Source organism: Lepidochelys olivacea (genome assembly GCF_965140295.1).
Source record: "Lepidochelys olivacea isolate rLepOli2 genome assembly, chromosome: 16".
Lineage (NCBI taxonomy): Eukaryota > Metazoa > Chordata > Testudines > Cheloniidae > Lepidochelys > Lepidochelys olivacea.
In genome coordinates, this window is record NC_140426.1 from 25753697 (window position 1) to 25778586 (window position 24890).

General features: G+C 43.4%; 1 protein-coding gene across 2 annotated transcripts in view; it reads right to left on the reverse strand.

Moving 5' to 3' along the window:
- NR6A1 (nuclear receptor subfamily 6 group A member 1) overlaps positions 1–24890 on the reverse strand; it is a 194038-nt gene that overhangs the window by 53912 nt on the left and 115236 nt on the right. The gene's annotated exons all lie outside the window — the stretch shown is intronic.

Genomic DNA, 24890 nt, shown 5'->3' on the forward strand with positions numbered 1-24890 from the left:
CAGCTCTAAACAACCTTTTCCTGCACTGAGAATTATTGGTATACCTAGGAAATTGTCTTTATGTATTCATTACCAGCAGGAGAAACAGACTGGTAATTCTTGTGAAAACTTTCCTTAACTTGAAACAGATTATATAATTGTGATCTTGTTTTTTATTTTTTTATTTTATCATTTTTAACATACTTTCCATTCTAGTATGAGCAAATGTTATTCTTAAATCTGTTCCGGCTACCTTTAAAAGACACCTTTGTGTTTACAATACTGAAATACAGCTACCTCTGCGGTGGAGCAAAGTAGTTAACCAGAGAACAGCATGCTGTACAAAATTCGGAAGTTTTGGTTAAGGACCCTAGGTTGAATACTGACGTGCCTAAGGAACACACCTCTCTAGTGGTTTAATGTCTCTTCTGAATGAACCACAACACAGAAAACTTTGTGGAACGCTCGTTACACACCTCAGAAGTTGAAGAGGCATGAATAGATCATGTCAAGATTTAAGCCTGTGATTCCAGAGTCTGGCTATTCCAAACTTAATGCTTAACCCACCAAACCATCTCCTCCAAAACTCAGGAGCACAGTGCATTTATATTCTTATAAAAAAAATACAGGAGTTCCCACACTGGAACAGATACGTGGCATCCATCTAGTCCAGCCTCCTGCCTCCAACAGTAGAGGTATCAGACGTTTCAAAGGAAGGTGCAAGAAACCATGCACTAGGCAGATATGGGATCACCTGCCCCTCATGAGAGTCGCATCCTAATTCCTCAGATAGAAACAGGTTTAAACCCTACAGCATGTTTCAGATCCTTACCAAACTATTCTAGCATGAACAATTGTGACTCTAGGTATTTTAATTCATAGAAAAGTCCAGCTCCTCTTTAAATCTTGCTGAGCTGTTGGCCTTTGTCACAGGATATTATTGAGGCTATGAGTTCCACAGTCTAATTGTGCACTGTGTGGAAATGCATTTCCTTTTATCACTTTTGAATTTTCTGCTTTCCTTCTCTTCACCATTCATTATTTTATATACATTTTATCATGTCCCCTCTTATTTGTCTCTTTTCCAAGGTAAAAAAATCCCAGTCTTTTCAATCTCTTTTCACATAAGTTTTTCCAGGTGCCTAATCATTCTCGTTGCCTGTTTCGGAACTTCTCTAATTCTGCCATAGCCTTTTTGAGGAGGTGTGGCCAGGACTGAAAGCAGTATTCCAGATGAGTGCAAACTATGATTTATATAATGACTGTTCTCTATTTTTCACTGTCCCATTCCATATGCATACTAATATTTTGTTTGATTCTTTTGACCATAGTTGCACACTGATGTCCCTCTGCTGTTACTTGCAGCCCCAAGCCTGTAAGAAACTGACAGTCATATGGACAAAGGCTCTGCCTACATTCTGTAGAAATGATCAGTTCTACACAGCACTGTGTGCTAAAACACATGGACTCAGCCCCTCTTACATTCTGCTTGCTAACATTAAGATTGAAGAGCAGCCAAGAGAGGCAGGAAATCCCCAATTTCATATTTAATAGGAAGATGTTAGTAACTAACGCTCACAAGACTTCCAGTTCCTGCCTTGACAGGGACCTTCACCACTGATACTGTGCGAAGGAAAGTAGCCTGAAGGTCACTGATCTCATTCCCTTATAAATATTTCAGAACTCACACTCTTTGAATCAAAATAACATCTCTCTGATGTAGCCATATTGATTAAATCAATCACAATCAAGTTAAAGTTTTTTAATCGATGTACGTAACTGAATTAAAATATTTTCAACTGAAGTGCCTTAGAAGAGCTGTTGTCTGAGCTGCACAAAACCTGCACTTCCCTTCATTTCATAAACACTGAAATCATCCGGGGCCAATAAAAATGCTCTATACTTATAGCAGTTAATCATTTTCAAGAGTACATTATAAAACGGTTTCTCTACTGTCAGAGTTAGATCATGTATTACTGAAATTTAAATTAACCAATTTTCTGTCTTCAGGCTATTTAACAAATTGGGATTTGGATTTAACATAAGGACTTCAGCATTTTAACATAAGTCTGTTTGTTTACCAGCGACCACACAAGAGCTGATCTGAAGCTTTGCACCTAGAGTAACATGAAAAAATAAAAGGAGTACTTGTGGCACCTTAGAGACTAACAAATTTATTTGAGCATAAGCTTTCGTGAGCTACAGCTCACTTCATCTGATGCATTCAGGTTTTTTTTTCCACTGAATGCATCCGATGAAGCGAGCTGTAGCTCATGAAAGCTTGTGCTCAAATAAATTCGTTAGTCTCTATGGTGCCATAAGTCCTCCTTTTCTTTTTGCGAATACAGACTAACACGGCTGCTATTCTGAAACCTATGAAAAAATAAATAGGTTTTGGAACTCTGCAGAAAGGAAAAGAACAGCAAGAAATGGCAGACGGAAACTGAACCCAAGAATAAAGGTGTGTGCTTTTCTTTCTTCTGTTCAGATGCACATTCTGAGTGGGAATTTTGAATATGTCACAGCAGCATTTCAATAGGAATATGAAAAGAAAAAAAACTATGTAAAAAGCAGCAATAGTAGACCAGGTTGTGTAAGAAGTTTATACCTGTGTCTCCAGTATTAGGGAAGCTGTTGCAGTCACACCTGGAAGTGGGATTAAACTGGCCCTTAATTATTTTGCGAATGAGTAATGCTGGACAGAAGTTTTCCTTGAAACAGACCAAAAATTCCAAATCAAAACCTTTTTTAAAAATAAGTATTTCAATAAAAATCCACCATGAAAGTGATTTCCAAAATTTTGTTGTGAAATGAAGTTTTAGAATTCTTCAAAATTCAGAAATGTAGTTTCAGAAATTATCTTTTTTCATGATTATTTTTACTATTTTCTGTGTTTACATTATTTCTTAACATTGCAGTAGTAGTCATGTATATTATATTATGCATGACTTCTACTGACATAATTGAAATATTGTATTTTAAAATTTTTAAAAACTAAAATTTGGGAATTTCAGCAACAAATTTCTAAAGACTCAATTTTGGAAATTCTGTTTTATGAGAAATGAAGAAAATGTGTTTCTGTTCTGAATCAGAATGAGAAAATTTGAAATGTAAAAAATTCTTACAAAAAACAGATATTTCTGAGTTTGACCAAACTTCACAGCCATGTAGGTGAGGCCCCCACTATAAATCTCTGAATTCGTGCTATCCAATTCAGGCAGCAGCCAAAAATCAAGCAGTTTGTATCATGAGCAAGCAACAAATACATGAAGGGTAATGTGGTTAGGTGGTGCTAGACACATGCAAGACAAGAGGTCAAAGATAGACAGGAAAGCAATCCCAGGACTTAAAACACATACGCCACACCACAAAGCTCTATGATGAACCTAACTAATGGAATAGTGTCTCCCAAAGGAAGTCATGGAAACACCATAGCTGGAATGGATTTAGAACTATACTGGACATAGTCCTGGAGTGAACAATCCTGCAACAGAAAAATGGGGGACCAAGAGGTCTTTTTCCCTTCTGTCTAATTTCTATATTTCTTTGATCAGGAAAAGTGGAACACTGCACTTACTTACCTATCCCTCTCAAGGTAGTTTAGCAAGTTTAACTACCTACCTAACTGCCAAGCTAAGGCTAGAGAAGGGTAAATAGCCCAAGAAGCAGCCAATAAAGCCTTCCAAATTACTCAAAACCCACTTCGTCTGTGCATGATCTAGTTTGCTAACAGCATGTCTCTCACATTGGGCAACACTGAACCCTCAGAACACGTAAAAATTGAAGGACTCTAATTGTTCTGTAAAAGATGAGGCCGGAAGGTAGATGGACAGTGTACAGGAGAATAAGACAGGAAGGGGAAGTTCGTTCAATTGACTGAACCAAACAACTTTAGAACAGGGCTAGTGAATGGGCAAAAGTTCTGGCTGGTTTCTAAATTGTCATCAAATCCAATTCAAACCAAAAATCCCAATACTATTATAACTGACGGTGTACGCTTTAAAGCAACACCAGCTCATAACAGCAAAAGCCTGATGTGCTAGTTAAAAACTGGCCCGGGTACAATCCTATCTGCAAGCAATTGATTCATTGTCCTGACAGCACATCTATAACCTGCAGGCAAGGGGAAGGGCAGGAGAAAACAGAGTTATATGAGTATTTAGGTAAGGTTGGCAAGGGCTCTAAGACGACAGTAGGTAGAAGATTTCTTCAGGCAGCCCACCCCACTTTCACCAGGCTTCTCCCTCACCTTACCAGCAGGATACACTCCCAATACAGGCTGACTTTGGCATGAGCATAGCAATAGAGTAGTATGAGTCTACCAGGAAGGGAAAATGTACCCCCCATCCTCAATATTAGAATATCATTAAAACTTTACACCATCACCAAACGATAAAGGGGAAAGCCAGCTGAGCTGGTGAAGTCAGGCTTCTGGCAATACTGTCGGCAAGGACTGTCCTCATACTGATGGCCCAGCATTTTCCTTCCAGCTTAAGTCTACTGGAAGACGACACCATCTGGACAAGTTAGAAGAGATGATTGGGCAGATCACAGGACATGAGAGTTGGAGGAGGAAATTAAAGTGGAGACGGAGTTGTGCAGAGCATTAAAAGATAGTCTGCAAAAAATGAGTGCATTTGTTCCTTTTTTCATTTCTTTGCACATCGTGAAGTAGGCCTGAAAGATGGGGTGATGGTGTGTTTTGAGGGTTTTTCCTATTTGGCTTTTACAATACAGAATATAGATGTTTCTTACCTGCCCCATTTTTCTTGGAAGAAATCTCTAAGGATGACTGGAGAACTAGCAGATTTATGACCACTCAAATAAAACTGATTGATCGAGGGGAAGTTATCTTTATTCGGATTGTTTAAAGCTCTTTATATTTTTAAACTGGTAAAGATTCAAGGCTCCTGCCTCTTTAATTTGGAGCTGAGAAGAACTCCAAAATAATGAGTAAGTACCTACCCCATGACCATTTAAAAAAAAAAAAAAAGATTTTCGGGGCAATCTTAGGAATATTTAAGGATCTATCTTCTAGCTTTGTAACACCTCCGCCTATTCTCCGTTGCATGTACAACAGTTACAAATGTTTATAATTTACCTTTAAACAAATACAAAATGCGCACATGCACCAATGCAGATCTCAGCACCCACTCCCCTAAACCATCCACTCCCCCTTTCCACCATCTCATGCCAAGAGTCTTCCCAGGCCCGCACTGTACCCTAGCAAGGCTCTGGATACTCTCCTGCCCCAACCCCACTCCAGCAGCTGCTCCTATCTCCAGCAGAGCCTTGAAACATGAGCTGAGCCTGGCAGGACCGGACTACAAGTAGGGGATTCAAGTCAAGTATGAAAAGAACTCTACATTCTTGGGCACAGGTTGGAGTGCAAGGGTCTAGTTCTGAGGAAGGACAACTTGGCAGCTGATTTTATGCTGTTGAGTCTTTCCTGGGTCTTCAGATGCCACTGTGTGTCGGACGAGGGCTCTTAACAGTCACATTATAATAACCGTCCCCTTTCCCCATTGAGTGGCCAGGAAGCAGCTGTCTGGTCTGGACCTGAGCACGGAGAAAGCTAGGCCCCCGTTCCAGGCCTGGATTGGTCTGGCCAGTGCCATGTGGTTCATATCCTAAGTCATCAGTGAGACCCACCGCCACCCCCACTTCAACCACAACTGTTTGCAGGGGATTAGCAAGATGGTCCCATGGCAGGGGTAGGAGATGAGGGGACAGGAGACCAGGCCAGTCTTATCCCAGGGCGGGTAGTGTGCAGCAGGCCCAGGGTGTGTTTCAGTAATGGCTAGGAAGGCGAAACAAATGGCACCAGCCAGCCTATCCCAGGGCAGGGATCCGGGGCTGGCCTGCCCAGGCTGTCGCAGTTATGCCCAGCTGGTGCAGAGAGAAGGCAGCATGGACAATGCAGTGACTAGGAGTCCTGGCCCAGCCTTCCCCAGTGACCTTCTGCAGGCGTGGGGGACATGCCACAGCATAAACTTGGTTGCCACGTTGGCCCCCCAACCTCCGCTAGACCTTTGCAACCCAACCTGAATAAATACTGGGGTCAGGGCAGGTGTGAAAACCACTGTGTACTCTCAGGCTCAGGGTCAGACTTGCTGTGGTGTCGTGGCGTTTGGGTTGGGCTTTAAAATAGGGCCCAAGCAGACTTCTAGTCTCCAGCCTGCAGGACACAGAGCTTCCCCTGGACTCCTACCTCTGTTAACTCCCGTTTCCTGTGCTGCAGTGAGACAGTTATTGTTGAGCTCCGGCCATCTACCTCCGCCGCATCATACCTGTCCCGGATCTCTAGCTCTTCGCACACATGGCCTGGCAGCTTCTATCGTAGGCATCTGCAGCACCAGTGGCCCAACAGTTTAGTGGCCAAAGTGGCCTGCAAACAACTCAGTCAAAATTCCTAAACTGCTCGTGTTTTCTACCGAGAGCCCCAATTCCCTCAAAACTGGCCCCAAATCCTGACACACATTAATATCAAACGTGTTAGTAACATTGAAAACTAGACCACACAGACTATCAGTGTAATCCCAGCTCAAACCATCTGCCTGCCTGCTCTGGAAAAGGCTGACAGTCTGATGGAAGAGAGGCAAGCAGAGCTCTGAAGAACATGTAGATTTTCATATCATAGAATTAAAGAAATGTAGGATGGGAAGGGACCTCATAGGTCATCTAGTCCAGTCCTCTGGGCTGAGACAGGACTAGGTATTTCTCTCGCTCTCTCTCACAGTGAAGGAACCTGGAGTGTGCTGCACATCCAACAGGCCCCTCCATTCTTTTCAGAGACGGTGGAAGGATTATGGGGCATTTCACTACCTCACCGGACTCCGCTCAAGTGAACAACATGACCTATCAAAATAGGCTATTTTACTGTTTTGGCTATGGAGGCTTCTCATGTATACAAGTGTAACCTACTAATTCAGCCTGGCCTATAGGTCAGCAAGAGCCAGGAAGCTTCCTTGCTATATTCAAGAGTTGGAACTTCATTGTTTTTAGATCACTATCTTTTTTCACTTGACATGAGGACTTCATTCTGCATCGAATTAGTACCAAAAAATGGGTACGGTGCAGCGAGCATGCTGTTAACATCACACAGGGGGCTACTTGCGAAATATAGAGGGTTTTTAGCTTTCCGAATCCTTTTGAACACTGCTCCCATACCAAAAAGCAAGATATTCTGAACAAAGCTTCAGAGACATAGTACATATGCTAACACACTGAAAAAATTCATTTGACTACTGTTAGTGTGTTTGCCCATTATCAGTCCTTTGGTGTCAGAAGAGTGTTAATTTTAAGGACTGTTCACATGGCAGTGCAGTTTGACTTTCACCAACACACACTTCTCAATTCAGAGATAAGATTTAAAAAGTCAGATTAAGATACATTATGACTAATTGTTTAGCACCAAAAAATGCACTGGTACATTCAACAAAGAAGATTTGAAAAGTTATGTGGAGTTTAATTTCCTGGTGTTGGTAGGTTTTCAACATCCAATACTGTTTGGATGAAGTTTTAGCAGCTTGGATTGTAAAAAATAAAAATAAAAATAAAAATCAATCAAGATTAAAAAGAAAACATTGAACTGAATGCAAATTGATTCGATACAGATAGTGCCAAACACAAAAGCCTACCAACGTGTGCAATTTCAGAGTTAGACAGTTCTCAAGAAGTGTGTGCAACAGCTTTGAGATCTGTCCCTGTCTCTTATGTAAAAGTGTAGTTAAAATGGTTAGCTGTTTGTGTCGGATGTTCAATAATCCACACTCAAGCAACTACAAAATAGTTATACCCATTAAAATGGGTAAGAAAGGCCATGTGCAATATCCAGTTTTTAAACTCAATTGATTTTTTTAATCACAGTCTCCAGTACACCCCAATAGTCAAAACGTCATTTAAAAACAAAACAGCTCCCCTATTTTAGGATCATGGTAGCTCCACTGAACAGGTCTCTAATTCCTCCCACCCCAATCATTTCATAATCCTTCACAGCGCTAATGAAGCGTTGCTCATTTTCATAACAATGGGACACACTGCCATGCAACCACTTTCTGAGGCACAAACACCTCTGTGGAATGAATGGAGTCGAGGTTGTGGATTACAATATTGAGGACATTTGAATGTTTATAGCAACCTAAAATGTGAATTGGTTCCACACACTTCAACTTGCTTTGTAAAAAACAGGGGGAAAGTATGGCCAGGGCCAAACCAAACACTGAAATGCTTTTGTTTACAGTATGAAACTATATATAAAGAAATGTCAGGTTCTTGATTTTGCTTTTATATCTCTTTACCAATGCAGATACGTACACAAACAATGGATACATAAAGGCAAGAATCAGAGGTTCAGAAATGTCCATGGCACCTTCCAAACACAAACAGAATGCAACAGCTACTGAATGCTACACAGGCAAAGAAAAAATTTGGCCTAAAAATCTGATAAGTATGTAAAGACGAACGTACAATGGGGCACTCTGGGATGCGGTATGCAGGGATTTACCTGTTTGACTACCGTTGGTGTTTTAGGCCTGGTAAGTGGCAATGCAGAATCTAGGCATTGCTTCCTGGTGTTGAGTTATTTTAACTGAATCTTACCTGCCAAAGTACTGGGAATTTGTATGGAAAGGTCTGAGTTTGAAAAATGTAGGGTTACAGACTGCCAATTAATCCTCTAAAACAGGGGTTCTCAAACTGGGGGTCAGGACCCTCAGGGGGTTGCAAGGTTATTACATGCAGGGTCGCGAGCTGTCAGCCTCCACCCAAACCCCGCTTTGCCTCCAGCATTTATAATGGTGTTAAAAATGTAAAAAAGTGTTTTTAATTTATAAGGGGCGGTTGCACTCAGAGGCTTGCTATGTGAAAGGGGTCACCAGTACAAAAGTTTGCGAGCCACTGCTCTAAAATGTGTCGTAAAAACCTCAAATATCAATTAAAAACAATATAAATAGCAACTTCTGTAACCAAAATTAATGCAACAGTTTGGTAATTGTAGAATGACAAAAATATGGAGAAGAGCAGTAAGCCATTAGCTTACATTACAAAAAAGCAAGTGTGGGGCATGTACCCTTCAAGGCAAAGGCCATAATTCATTCCAGTCTCCAATCCACAACCCTAGCCATTCTTGTCTGGATATGATCATAGCGACATGCCAGTGGAGCATTACAAACTGCTCTTATTTGGATCAGACTATAGCAGCTTTTGTTGGCCTGAAGGAGAGCAAGTTGTTTTCAAACATAAAAAGAATGCTAACCTGGTGAGCACATCACATGCCAGTTCCTTTTCAAAGGATCTTGTCCAGTATCCATCCATCTGGTATTTCCAGTAGAGTTAGAGTGAGGAGTTATAACCTAATCTACAACTTGCACGAGTGCTTTATTATACTAAAGTATTTGCAATTCTGTCAGACAAGAGTTTGTAAATCCACAGATAACATGTTTCAGCTACACTGATTCTGACAGGGTCACATCTACATTACTGGGGAAGTTACAGCTTTCATTTGATGCAATGGAAAACAGTTCAGTTACAATAAAATATACCATGTCCATTTTCCATATACAACTCCCTTGTCCCCTATTCTTTGTGTACACATTCCTTTGTTTTAATCATGGATAAAGAAGAGATTATTGTTTACATTTGAAAAACTGGTTTACAAAAACTTGGAAAGATCTATAAAGAACGTTAACTAAAACACGAGCTTGGTAACTAATCCTCTCTTCATTATTTAATGCATTGAGAATGAATTAACATGGCAAAAACACTCATCTGGTGTAAATGAAGTAAAGACTCTTCCTTCTTACTAGTCCGATAGATAATTGTGCAAAAGATATATTTTTACGCCATATCCACTTTTCATATTTGTGTGGGAACTGAATTCTTTAGCCTAATCAATTTAACGTGGTGCGATAAGTATTTCAGTGCTATTGGTCTGATCAGGGACATGTAGCAGAAGCTATCTCCATAGAAAGGAAGAATGCAGAGGTGAGGTTAAGCACCGTTTAGAGAGGTTACCCTTATAGGAAAGGAAGAAGAAAAAATGGAATTTTAGGAGTGAGATGTATATGGTTTTACTGCCTCAGGGAGTAAGTACAAGAAAAGAGATCTGCAAGGATTACATTGCTATCAACAGGTGATCCAGTTCCTTTCTGGGTCTTAATAAAAAGGGCTTTATTTGATGTCATGACTTCCATCAAAACCAAAGTTTTTAGAGACTTATTACTGAAATATAGGATTCTGTCTCTCTATGCTTGGTAATTAGAGGAAGTAATAGAAAACTGGTAGGGTAGGTTCAGGTCATTCTAAAGGACATTCTGAAGTCTGAGGCAGATCCTCATCTCTGATTTTAAAAAAAAAGCATATATTCTGTGCTTGCACATGCATGCAGTGTGCTCCATTTTTCCATCTAAGCTAAGACACTAAACAGCCAAGATTGAATTTGAATTGTACATTCCTCAGATATTAATTTAAGCATTTAGTTTTCATAACATGGCCTAACTGGAGTAGCTAAATGAACAAACTCTTATGGAATTAACAATGCGTGAATAATGCTTTGCTACAGAATATTCTATCCTGAAGGAGCATATGACAAGTATAAACTGATATAGAAACACACACAGAAATCACTTCATCCACAACTGAAATGCAGCCATTCTTGGGTGAAACAAGAGAATCATGTAATAGTGCAGATGAGTTAGCCAGGATGCAACAAAAAAAATCTTTTGTATTTGATGCTGCTCGGGGAACTTTGTTAATTTCCATTTTTTTAAATTGCTAAACAGAAAAAGGGCAGAGTTACTTGGGGTCTATTGTGTAACTAACTTATCTGAGCACAACCATGCTAATTATACTTGGCTTGCTGCTGTTGCTGGTATTTTTACTGTTGGTCTGTCTATTATTATTATTTTATTAACATAGCCCTTGAGAATTTCTCCCAAATAGCGAGCTGTGTAAGTAAAACAAGCATTGATTAGCATCTATAGCAGAGCAGCAATTACATCACCTTCAAGAGCTGCCCTTGCCTTCAAACTTCAGTCAAAAATCCAACCAAGAGAGACAAAGGCTGCTGCACTGAGAGATGAGACCTTCAACAACTAAAAAGACAAATCCTGTAATGGCACCAACTAGGGATGTTCTGTCACCACTCAGCTGCTTGAGATAAAAAAAGGCATGGGAGAGATGCCCACTGAAATGACACTCCGTATGAAAAAGCACATAGCTTGTGGGGGAGGGGAAGGAAACAGCAATTAGAGCCATCTGGAACAACAAGGAAATCCACTTAGGCAGTGGGACAGTAGTTTCATCCGAGGAATAAATCTCTTGGAAACACCAATAAATAGGACCCAATCCCGGCAAAAGTTCATTGCTTTCACTGGTGCAAGCTCATGACCAAAAATTTACTTGTTTGTTTTCCCTCCCAACTATGTTCTCCAGATATTTGCACAAACCACTCAGAGGGAAATCCTGTAGAAGAAAATTGAGGTTTTATACCTCTTCCTAGCAACAGATCTGAAACAGATATAAAAAGTTATATGGAATATCCATTAATCCAGCTGGTTACAGTCAGAGCTTTCACAGATTATAACCCTTATTACAGGAAGGGAGTCGGCAGCAGAGAGCAAAATAAAAAAACCTCATTTCAGAGCTTAAATGACAACCAGAGTAACAGACCAACAGGCTCTCTGCTCTGGATTATTTTACTAGTCCTGGTCTCTCAGCTCCCCAGGACAGCGGGAATCAAGACTGCCTGTGGAGTGAGAATACCCAGCCAGGAGCTGGACTGAAAGGACGGGAGCAGGCCCCTCGGGCACATGAAGGAGCAACACATTTAAACACTTTCTTCAGAAACCAACTGTGTAATTAATACACATCCAAACTACCTAAAAAACAGACCAGCTAGCTCAGCTTCATTACCAGTAGACAAGGAGGAAGCAGAACAGAGAGAGACAAGTGTCTCCTCTGAATCTTTAACATGCTATTGGGAAGTGGGGGCAGGGCAGAGATATCAGCTTCTTGTGGGACCAAGGAGAAAAAGGGGAAAACACAACAACAGAGGGATACAGTACCTAGGAACAAAAAAAGCAGAGTTTGCCATAAAACTGATGCCACAGCTCAGTCCAAGGCACAGGGTTCCTTCAGAGGCAGTTATCTCCAGTGGAGCAAGACCTAGAAACTGCCAAATCTTCCACTCACTGTGTGGATTTAGTCAAATAACCTCTTCCCTGTGCTCAGGATGTTGTGAGAATTAATTACAATTAAAAAGTTTCCAAGTATTTTTGGGTGGTTGACAATGTTATTTAGTCCACTCTGCACTTGTTCTTAGGCTACGGAGCAGACCATGTGTTTCTAGAGAACAGAAGTGTATTTAGATTGTTCTATTTTTCTGCTGAAATACTGGGGTGTTCACAAACAGAACATTTGTAGTGCAAGTTCTGCCTACCAGTCCTTTCCTCACCCAAAATACAGGCAGCAGCAGTGATTGAATCCCAGCTTCTTTGCTGGGCAGCAGTATAGTAACTGATCCAGAGCACTGGGTGTCTGAATGTGGGCACGGGCAGGGCACTGCACATGTCACAACTTCCCACTTGTGAGCTAACTGGGAATTGAGCCCTCTACGGGCATGACCTGTGTGCAAGGATCGAACAGAAGGGATGAGATGAAGGAATGTGACCTGAAGGGGAAAATTCATTGGAACAGATCAGCAGTCCCTACCATACAGCTCATGCTCATGAGATAAATGTGCATATTGTATTGAAAAAAAAAGTATGACTGAGGCTTGTAGTCTTCAAGATTTACATTTAATTAAAAAGGTGACATCTACTGTGAGGAGCACCCTAACCTGGCCTGATCTATGGCACTGGGCCTTTCCAGAGTCAGGAGGAAGAGACATCTGAAATAAAAACAACCTGCTAGCCAGGAAACATTGCATATGATGAACAAATGCATATGTGGGAGAGGAAGGAGGAACAGCTACTTCTCTTACAGGGCTCATTGAAATGAGAGATGTATTACTATAAGATAGTGAATTTCTTGGGTAATTGGGATTTGAACTCATTCTGAATCTGGTACATTTTATATTTCCTATCAGAACATCTTGAGTCATTTCGGTGCTAATCTTGGCTAAGTTATTAGGTTTCACTGGATTCCTGAACATACTAAGCTTTCACCATTCAGATTCTGATGATTAAACAGTAGAGGGCAGCATCCTACAGACAGACAGGGACCACCACTAAAACCACACAGGAAGAATGGATGACAGTGAATAAGGTTGTCACCCCATGGGCCCACAGGGATGCCTAATGTAAAGAAGCAAAACACTGAAGGCAGTTGTATATCCTGCAGAATGCAGTCTTAACAATAATTAACTTAAAAAGTGATCAAAACAATGAAATATCAGACAACAAGGGATAGTGTTAACACCTCCAGTCAGAAATAGTTCGCACTTATTTGCATCAGTCAGAGGATGATGAATACGAAATACAAATAATGAATTAAACCTTAGCAATGCCAAGGGTAAGAAACTATTCTTATCCATGTTGAACAGATGGACAAAGACTCAAGAGGTGAATGACTTGTCCAAGTTCACTCAGTCTGTGGCACAACCAGTAATAGAAACAAGATCTCCTGACTTCCAGTCCTCCGTTCCAATGACTAGCCCAGTAAAAGTTCCCTGATACTTACAATTTCCATATATGTAGCTGATTTGTTATTTTTAAGTACATTTTGTTGCAGTGAAAGATGCCAGGCTGATAATCCTTATAACAGTCTCATTCCTGGCAGCAGTTGGAAAACTTTTCTCTGCCTCCTGCCAGCGTGCTACAAAGCTGAAATGGAGGGACTTTTATTTAAAAGTAATAATGAGTAAGCAGTGAAAAAGTATAAAGCAGGAGTGTGTCGGGGGCTGGCATCCCTATCTAAGCTCCTGTGCCTTATCGTAGAAGTCAGCCCCAAAATCCATGGGGAGGTAAGCAGGCACCTCAACCCATCAACTGAGTTGGTGAAGCCTCTCTACTACCCTACAAGACCAAGAATAAAAAGTCCTCCCGTAGAGGAGAGGAAGTACCAGTTGGTATGCTTGGGGCACTGAGCCAATGAGTTTTAACTGTCATTTCAGAGTAACAGCCGTGTTAGTCTGTATTCACAACAAGAAAAGGAGTACTTGTGGCACCTTGGAGACTAACCAATTTATGTGAGCATGAGCTTCCGTATGCATCTGATGAAGTGAGCTGTACCTCACGGAAGCTTATGCTCACATAAATTGGTTAGTCTCTAAGGTGCCACAAGTACTCCTTTTCTTTTAGCTGTCATTGAGGACGTATTAGGTACCAGAGTTGGGATCGCCATCAGTATGAGTGCAAGTAACTTCACCAACGCTAACAGGGGGAGTCTGGTACGGAGAAGACTGAGGGGTCTTTATCTGCCAGGAAAGTCTTCCGTACTGAGTACAACAGCCCTGGTCTTACTTGAGCCACTGGCATCGGTATCAGAGTAGACAGTACTAGACAAATCGATCCCAGGAGCTTTGGTACCAAGGTGTGGGTACCAGGTGATCTCTGGAGAACTAGAGAATAATCTAAGGCATGGGCTACAAGACCTGAAGAGGTGCTAGAAAAACCCTTTTTGGATCTCAAGCCATCAGTCTGAGGCTTAGGAGGATTTATGGGCCTTAGAATTTGAAGGGCCTAACGGAGACCTCCTTTTCTCCCTATGAGCTCTGTGCTCTTTCCCCCGCCCCCTTCACCTGCCGTTTTACCAGGTGAGTTTTTCACCAGTGAAACAGAGATATAAGTCTAAGAACAGCAGAAGCACTTCTTGATGAAGAGGGCTCAGACATTTCTGTCCCGGGCAACCCAGAATAAAAAGAGAGATACACTGGTATAAAAATATTGCTCGGGCATGTAGGAATGTTATCAGGAGGGCCAAATCGCACCTGGAGCTGCAGCTAGCCAGAGATGTCAAGAGTAACAAGAAGGGTTTCTTCAGGTATGTTGGCAACAAGAAGAAAGCCAAGGAATGTGTGGGCCCCTTACTGAATGAGGGAGGCAACCTAGTGACAGAGGATGTGGAAAAAGCTAATGTACTCAATGCTTTTTTTGCCTCTGTTTTCACTAACAAGGTCAGCTCCCAGACTGCTGCGCTGGGCATCACAAAATGGGGAAGAGATGGCCAGCCCTCTGTGGAGATAGAGGTGGTTAGGGACTATTTAGAAAAGCTGGACGTGCACAAGTCCATGGGGCCGGACGAGTTGCATCCGAGAGTGCTGAAGGAATTGGCGGCTGTGATTGCAGAGCCATTGGCCATTATCTTTGAAACTTATGGCGAACCGGGGAAGTCCCGGATGACTGGAAAAAGGCTAATGTAGTGCCAATCTTTAAAAAAGGGAAGAAGGAAGATCCTGGGAACTACAGGCCAGTCAGCCTCACCTCAGTCCCTGGAAAAATCATGGAGCAGGTCCTCAAAGAATCAATCCTGAAGCACTTGCATGAGAGGAAAGTGATCAGGAACAGCCAGCATGGATTCACCAAGGGAAGGTCATGCCTGACTAATCTAATCGCCTTTTATGATGAGATTACTGGTTCTGTGGATGAAGGGAAAGCAGTGGATGTATTGTTTCTTGACTTTAGCAAAGCTTTTGACACGGTCTCCCATAGTATTCTTGTCAGCAAGTTAAGGAAGTATGGGCTGGATGAATGCACTATAAGGTGGGTAGAAAGCTGGCTAAATTGTCGGGCTCAACGGGTAGTGATCAATGGCTCCATGTCTAGTTGGCAGCTGGTATCAAGTGGAGTGCCCCAAGGGTCGGTCCTGGGGCCGGTTTTATTCAATATCTTCATAAATGATCTGGAGGATGGTGTGGATTGCACTCTCAGCAAATTTGCGGATGATACTAAACTGGGAGGAGTGGTAGATACGCTGGAGGGGAGGGATAGGATACAGAAGGACCTAGACCAATTGGAAGATTGGGCCAAAAGGAATCTGATGAGGTTCAATAAGGATAAGTGCAGGGTCCTGCACTTAGGACGGAAGAACCCAATGCACAGCTACAGACTAGGGACCGAATGGCTAGGCAGCAGTTCTGCGGAAAAGGACCTAGGGGTGACAGTGGACGAGAAGCTGGATATGAGTCAGCAGTGTGCCCTTGTTGCCAAGAAGGCCAATGGCATTTTGGGATGTATAAGTAGGGGCATAGCGAGCAGATCGAGGGACGTGATCGTTCCCCTCTATTCGACATTGGTGAGGCCTCATCTGGAGTACTGTGTCCAGTTTTGGGCCCCACACTTCAAGAAGGATGTGGATAAATTGGAGAGAGTCCAGCGAAGGGCAACAAAAATGATTAGGGGACTGGAACACATGAGTTATGAGGAGAGGCTGAGGGAGCTGGGATTGTTTAGCCTGCAGAAGAGAAGAATGAGGGGGGATTTGATAGCTGCTTTCAACTACCTGAAAGGGGCTTCCAAAGAGGATGGCTCTAGACTGTTCGAAATGGTAGCAGATGACAGAACGAGGAGTAATGGTCTCAAGTTGCAGTGGGGGAGGTTTAGATTGGACATTAGGAAAAACTTTTTCACTAAGAGGGTGGTGAAACACTGGAATGCGTTACCTAGGGAGGTGGTAGAATCTCCTTCCTTAGAGGTTTTTAAGGTCAGGCTTGACAAAGCCCTGACTGGGATGATTTAACTGGGAATTGGTCCTGCTTTGAGCAGGGGGTTGGACTAGATGACCTTCTGGGGTCCCTTCCAACCCTGATATTCTATGATTCTATGATTCTATGGTCTCACCAATAGAAACATTTTTAGTGTAGATTCCAGTGTTCCTTGGGTTCTTTTAGAGAATGATTTCCAGATGGCAGACCTGTCAGTGATGTGACCTTCTTCCCGACACAATAAGCACCTTGAATGCCCATTATTTAAAAGCACTACAGCTTTGCATGAAGGACAGGTCTTGAAACCTGGAAATTTATGTTCAGCCATATTGGTAAACCTGGTATTGAGAGTGCCTCCCAGGTAAATAAAAACTTCCCTCAAAAAGGGATAACAAAACCTGATGCCAACCTAATCCTATCTAAGTACTTATTTAAGAACTATTTATTCATGAAAAGAAAGGCTGTACAAAGTGCAAAATGTCTAAGCGAAGAGGCAGACCCTTCAAGTTCCGATTTGTGGCTGGTGAAGAGGAACTGAGAGGCAAAGGGGTGGTCCCACCCTTTTTGGAGGCAGGAGGCTACTGAATGCACCCATGTGGCCCCAATCAACACTGCTAACCAAAAGAATTGGTTGATGTGTATGCACTCAGTGGAATATCTCTCTCTCTCTGCAAAAGATGTGCTGCACAAATTATTTTGGATAAACTCTCTGACCTGTGTCACACAGGAGGTCAGACTACATGATCACAGTGGTCCCTTCTGGCCTTGGAATCTATTAATCTATATGGTGAAGTATTCTAACAAGGTTACTTTATGGCCCAGATCATAAATCATAAGACGCTTTATGGCAACTTAAAGATGCATAGGATTTATTCATGGATCTTCAGCAATCCTTGGAGCTGGAGACCTACCTGATGATCATTCAGCATTGAGGCAATTTTCCCCCATCAACACATCAGCTCAGCAAATGCAGACATACATATGGGCAAGATTTCTTGAGAGAATATTTCCTGTGGGAGGGAGACTTCCTTCCTGGGGGCTTCCCCCCCCCCCCAAAGGAGGGCATACTCTTGCCCTATATATCTACCAGATGCCTGCAGTTTGACACTGGCAAGTGACCACTTCATCATGCTTCAGTTTATCTTTCTGTAAACTATGAATAATTCTACTTCAGGTTGTTGTGGAGCTTAATTGCAGTGGTAACATGCTCTGGGGTCCATGGAGAAAAGGTTTCTTTAGAAATGAAGAGCATAATTAATAATGGAGAAAGTGAGATTAGACAGGAAGAAAGGGAGCTATCAGACAATAAGCTGCCTAGTGCAATAATATCTCCATCATTAGAGACATTCTGAAATAGTTTAGACAGGTGTCTGCTGAGATTACAGGAGTGGAAGAACCAAGGAGGGAGGGAGGATATTGGACAAGACAAATCTGAGAAGTCGCTGCCAACCCTGTTTGTGAACATGACTTTTAAAAGAGAAGCAAAAGATCTTGAATATAAAGGTATGACCATCTGGTTTTATAGCTTTAGATCTCGTTCCCTCTGAGAGATACCCCCGTCTACCCCATCTCTTTCCTACAGCACTCACTAGCCTAAAAACTGTAGCTTGTCCTTCATATGAAGTTATAAATCTTTGCTTGTGATACCACAACCGCTTGTCGTAAACAGTGTGATGTCATAGAGGATGACAATACCAGAGAAGGTAGAGGAATGCAGCTGGAGAGTAGGCGTAATAGAGATCCTGTTTTCCCACAGAAATCTTTGGAACTGAAGAACAAAGAAATAGAAACAATGAAAATTTGCATTTAGAAACAAGTATTGCTGATAAATCCTGGGATTTTTCATGTTACTTTAACTTATGCCACGGGACTGGAACTGAGCACATTTGTCACGGGATTGGGAGAGTGGGAAGGTGGCTTAAGTTACTTTGGCACCTTCCTCTCCCCTGCTCCCCCCTTCCAAGATAAACTGTGCACACTTTGGATACCACAAGAATCTAGGACTTAAACAATAACTCTTCTCTCCCCTTCCATCAAATTTGGCACTAGTCACTCCCTTCAACCAAATAAAGGATTTTCTCAGTTTTCCCAAAGTCTGCATCTGAAAATGGTGGCAACAACATCTATCCCTATCCAGCTGTCTCCCTTTTCAGACAGCATGAAGCCCCAAATTGAGATATACCTCAGTGCAAATAAAATAGAGGTAATTTTACCAGAACAATTTTAGTGAAATACATTTATTCTTGTTTCTTTTGGAGAATTGTACAGGGAAAATGGTTCAAATTCATATTAATACACAGCAAGATCACCACCGAAATAGGGACATTTTCCTTTTGATGAAAAAACTGAAATCATAAATATACATTCTTTAAGACAATTCATTTTTTCAAAGAAACTACACAAACATTTCTTTCAGGAGTAATCAAATTATATTAAATCAAACCTCATAATTAAAATCATGCCATTGGTCAGCTCCTATTTGTTTTCTCTGCACCCTCATTTTTGCTCCAGATCTGTCACATTACATTAACACCTTTCCTACTCATTGCCTACAGAAATAACAGCCTTTGACGTGCCTGCACAATCCATTTGTCCTGCTCTAATTACTTTTTGACATAGCCTCTTTTTCTGTTATGTTGCCTTTACTGACCTCTGTATATATTAAAGACATTTAAATCAATCTTTAAATCCTGATATCTATGTTGTTTATGATGCCATCGATGCAGAAGTCACTAGCATTTTGGAGATCAAATATTTATTTCTATGTTAATGGGATATTACCTATGAGGGAAAGCTACCACATATTCATAGTGGTTATAATTCACTGTCCTTCAATGTAGGCTCTCTCAAGACCAAATAGAGGTTCAGGGTTTCATTCCCAAACTGTAAACTTATTATCCAAAGCTCGGTAGCTAAAGGGAAACTGGATTCTTGTGTGCATTGCTTGAGAATTTCCTCTTAATATCAGCGTATACTTACTGGCTCTTAGAGAAAATACCAATCAATTTGGGGGAGAAAGGAAAAAAATGCATTTTTACAGGAAAACAGAATTTTTGCCGGCACCGAATTGGTATATGGATTGTATCTTCTGTTCCGTCTTGGGGTATTTGTTAAAGAAAATGTAGATTAGTTATTCCATTTTGCAAAGCAGCATAAAACCCCTTATGGGTTGCAGCACACAGGTGCCACGGGGGTTAAGTGAGAAGATTTAAAAAGTGGATTCCCTCAGCTCAGAATCCTCTTGCTTTGTTTATTTTGAAGTTGAACCTACACAAAAATGTTAAAATACCATTTAGTCTTTCACATTCTTCAGACACACACACTTCTGAGGAGAACAAAATTAACCCACTTCAGGGCTTCCCATTACTGAATGTATCCATGGATCAAACATGGAAGAAAACAGCAGAACGAAACAAGTAATTGTAACAAGAATTGTTTATTATTAGATCACTGAAATTCTATTTGTAACTACAACAAAGCATGCCAAACAAACAGAATTGGCTGAATTATGACAGGAGAATTATCCCAGAACAGAAAGTGTGACAGCACGTTATTTAAAATATCACTGGTATAATCACCTAAACGCAAAAACAGTGAGATTGCACCGGTTGTGAATGATTTAAAAATATTACATTCCTCTAGCAGAATAGCAAGACAGATCCAAAAAGAAGGTTTAAATTAGCCACCATGTCTTTGTAATTAAAGATAGCCAGCTAGCTAACAATTTGAGAGAAACGGGTCCACTGCTTTTCCTCACCATGCCAATCTGCATGCTCAGGCACAGGCCTGGTCCCCACTGACTGAGGAACTGTATTTACAGCTGCCTTTAAGCATGGTTGCAGCAAAAATGGTGTACACATCCCATTTGGTCTGCATATGATTAACATAGTCAGGAGGGCCAGGTCACACCAGGCTATAAAATGGTTTTATATAACCTTGTCTAAAAATGGCAATGTTTAACAATTCCACAGTCAATGTGGCCAAACCCAAAGAGCTATCACCAAGTTTAAGCACCGATAAAGATGGTGTTACCATGCATCCATCCTACTCCCAATTCAGGCAACCCAACTTCAAAACTGTATGCTCTTGGTACAGTCTCAAAATGGCCAGATACACTCTCCACATACAACTGCAGGCACTGCAGAGACCCCTTAAAGAATTTGTGCAGTCAATTGCTTGAGACTGTTTAAATAGTGATCAAGCTCTCTGGATTGGGGTTGCAATGTTTTTTGTCACTAGTCATATTAACACTCTTTGCATTACCCAAGAAAATGTTAAGACTTAGGAACTCTTCCTTAGCGAGACTAATTCTTCTCTCTCTCAGGCTTCACCCACCCCACAGACACCAAGGGGATGCAGGAGCTGTTCAATCTCAGTGCCTTAATCCTTGAGACTGTTAACCAGGGCACCAATTAAAATGAAACTTTTGAGCTGTGGACACATCTGTCCATTGGTGAAATGAACTGAGACCAAGCATACACTTGATTCTTACATGAAGAGAAAGTGAAGTCTCCCAGAGCTGTTCCCGACTGTGAAAGGCTTAGTTGGTTAGTATAGATCAGAAGTGGGCAACCTACAGCCCACGGGACCATCCTGCCCGGGCCCTGAGCTCCTGGCTGGGGAGGCTAGCCCCCAGCCCCTCCCCCACCGCTCCTCCCGGGCAGCATAGCTGGCTCTGGCGGGCTGTGAGCGCCTGCTGCTTTGAGCAGCATGGTAAGGGGGAAGAGGGGTTAGATAAGGGGCAGGGGCAATCAGGGGACAGTTGGATGCGGCAGAGGTTTTGGAGGGGGGGCGGTCAGGGGGCAGGGAGCAAGGGGGTTGGACAGGCGTGGGAGTCCCAGGGGGGCTGTCAGGGGGTGGGGGTGTGGATAGGGGTTGGAGTCCCGGGCGGGCAGTTAGGGGCAGAAGGTCCCAGGAGGGGACGGTCAGGGGACAAGGAGCAGGGGGGTTGGATGGGTCGGGAGTTCTGAGTGGGGCAGTCAAGGGGTGGATAGGGGGCAGGGGCCAGGCTGTTTAGGGAGGCACAGCCTTCCCAACCCTACCCTCCATACAGTTTTGCAATTCTGATGTGGCCTTTGGGCCAAAAAAAGAGTTCGCCCACCCCTGGTCTAGATGGAACTGGCAGGGTCACCTGCACTTCATGCTGCTCAACACTTCCCAGATTAAGGTCATATTTTCAGGTGCTTCTGTCACCACCAAGCCTTACCCATTCAGTCTGAAGTTTTCATGCCAGATGTGTGTCCCAGCCGGACCTTTTATTGAAAATTTCAGCAGTTGAGTTGTTTCTGAGTAGGAGATTACAGGAACCCCCTGCTTTGCCCCTGTTAACAAGCCTTACAGACATTTCATGAAGAAGCTCGAGGACATCTGTGCTTCATCAAAATTCAAGTCCTGGCTGCCAACAGGTGGTCATGAAAATCCACCCAAATCTGACCAAGTTATGAGTTTCTGAAAAATCAAGGTTTGTACATGCTCAGTTGAGACTTTTAAGAGTTTGGCAGCTAGATTTTCTGAAGATTCAGTCTGTCCTGAGTGTGCACCAGCCCAGGGCTGCAGGGCCTGAACAGGACCTTCCCCATCGTTACTGCTTTCAGCTGCGGGGCACCAAGAACAAAAGAAGAGAGAAGATCTTTCCTAGGCTACCAATGCTTCTTATGTGGGTAACTCAAGCAGTATGGAGGACGCTTCCTGATTCTAGTGCACAGGCAACAAAAGCTGGACCTAGAGGAAGGGGAGGATGGTGGTAACAGACTGGGACAAGGAGTCTACGGTGGGGTGGGATAAAGCAGCCACAACTGTGACTGGCTGGACAAGGAGCATATGGGGAAGACTTGAATGAGGAGCCCAGAGAGGGAGCCAGTGTGTGTTAGGGTTGCCAACTTTCAACTTGGACAAAACCAAACACCGCCGCCCCACCCCTCCTCCAAGGCCCCATCCCCTCCCCGCCCCACCCCTTCTCCGGGGCCCCACCCCTCCTCCCCTCCTTATGTCACTCGCTCACCCCACCCTCACTCACTCGCTCATTTTCACCAGGCTGGGGCAGGGGGTTGGAGGACATGGGGTGGGGGTGTGGGCTCTGATGTGGGGCCAGAGATTAGGGATGTGGGGTGCAGGAGGGGGCTCCGGGCTGGGATCAAGGGGTTCAGAGGGCAGGAGGTGGATCAGGGCTGGGGCAGGGGGTTGGTGTGCAGAGGGGGTGTGGGCCCTGGCTATGGGTGCAGGAGGGAGCCCCTGGCTGGGATTGAGGGGTTCAGGGTGTGGGAGCAGGCTCTAGGGTAGGGCTGGGGATGAGGAGTTTAGGGTGTAAGAGGGTACTCCAGGCTGGGAACAAGGGGTTCAGGGGGGGATGAGGACTGGGGCAGGGGATTGGGGTGCATGTGGGGGCCAGGTATGCAGGCTCCAGGCAGTGCTTACCTCAGGCAGCTCCTGGAAGCAGCAGCAGTAGCATGTCTCCCCTCCAGCTCCTACATGGAGGCGGAGCCAGGCAGCTCTGCATGCTTCCCTGTCCACAGGCACCTCCCCTGCAGCTCCCATTGGCTGTGGTTCCTGGCCAATGGGAGCTGCAGAGCCACACCGGGGCAGGGTATGTAGCCCCGACTGCCCCTACACGTAGGAGCCAGAGAGGGTATATGCCGCTGCTTCCAAAAGCCGCAAGGAGCCTGCCTTAGCCCTGCAGCACTGCCAACCAGACTTTTACCAGAGCTGCCAGGGTCCCTTTTTGACTGGTCCCCTGACAACCCTAGCAGGGTGGGGGGAAGGGGGAGAAAGGATCTCAGCCCAAATGATTAAAGTTTGGCAACACGTAAAGACCTCAAAACAGGATCTCTTAATGGGAAGAAGGGGTCAAGCTTTTATTTAATATATTATACAGCTCCCAAAACTGCAGAAAAACCTGAGTGTCTCTGGATTAAGTTTAGAAGTGTGTGCAACAAGAGTGATGTAGTGGTGGGAGTCTGCTATAGACCACCGGACCAGGGGGATGAGGTAGATGAGGCTTTCTTCCGGCAGCTCACGGAAGCTACTAGATCGCATGCCCTGATTCTCATGGGTGACTAATTTTCCTGATATCTGCTGGGACAGCAATACAGCGGCGCATAGACAATCCAGGAAGTTTTTGGAAAGCGTAGGGGACAATTTCCTGGCGCAAGTGCTAGAGGAGCCAACTAGGGGGGGCGCTTTTCTTGATCTGCTGCTCACAAACCGGGTAGAATTAGTGGCGGAAGCAAAAGTGGATGGGAATCTGGGAGGCAGTGACCATGAGTTGGTTGAGTTCAGGATCCTGATGCAGGGAAGAAAGGTAAGCAGCAGGATACGGACCCTGGACTTCAGGAAAGCAGACTTCGACTCCCTCAGGGAACGGATGGCCAGGATCCCCTGGGGGACTAACTTGAAGGGGAAAGGAGTCCAGGAGAGCTGGCTGTATTTCAAGGAATCCCTGTTGAGGTTACAGGGACAAACCATCCCGATGAGTCGAAAGAATAGTAAATATGGCAGGCGACCAGCTTGGCTTAATGGTGAAATCCTAGCGGATCTTAAACATAAAAAAGAAGCTTACAAGAAGTGGAAGGTTGGACATATGACCAGGGAAGAGTATAAAAATATTGCTCGGGCATGTAGGAATGTTATCAGGAGGGCCAAATCGCACCTGGAGCTGCAGCTAGCCAGAGATGTCAAGAGTAACAAGAAGGGTTTCTTCAGGTATGTTGGCAACAAGAAGAAAGCCAAGGAATGTGTGGGCCCCTTACTGAATGAGGGAGGCAACCTAGTGACAGAGGATGTGGAAAAAGCTAATGTACTCAATGCTTTTTTTGCCTCTGTTTTCACTAACAAGGTCAGCTCCCAGACTGCTGCGCTGGGCATCACAAAATGGGGAAGAGATGGCCAGCCCTCTGTGGAGATAGAGGTGGTTAGGGACTATTTAGAAAAGCTGGACGTGCACAAGTCCATGGGGCCGGACGAGTTGCATCCGAGAGTGCTGAAGGAATTGGCGGCTGTGATTGCAGAGCCATTGGCCATTATCTTTGAAACTCATGGCGAACCGGGGAAGTCCCGGATGACTGGAAAAAGGCTAATGTAGTGCCAATCTTTAAAAAAGGGAAGGAGGAGGATTCTGGGAACTACAGGCCAGTCAGCCTCACTTCAGTCCCTGGAAAAATCACGGAGCAGGTCCTCAAAGAATCAATCCTGAAGCACTTGCATGAGAGGAAAGTGATCAGGAACAGCCAGCATGGATTCACCAAGGGAAGGTCATGCCTGACTAATCTAATTG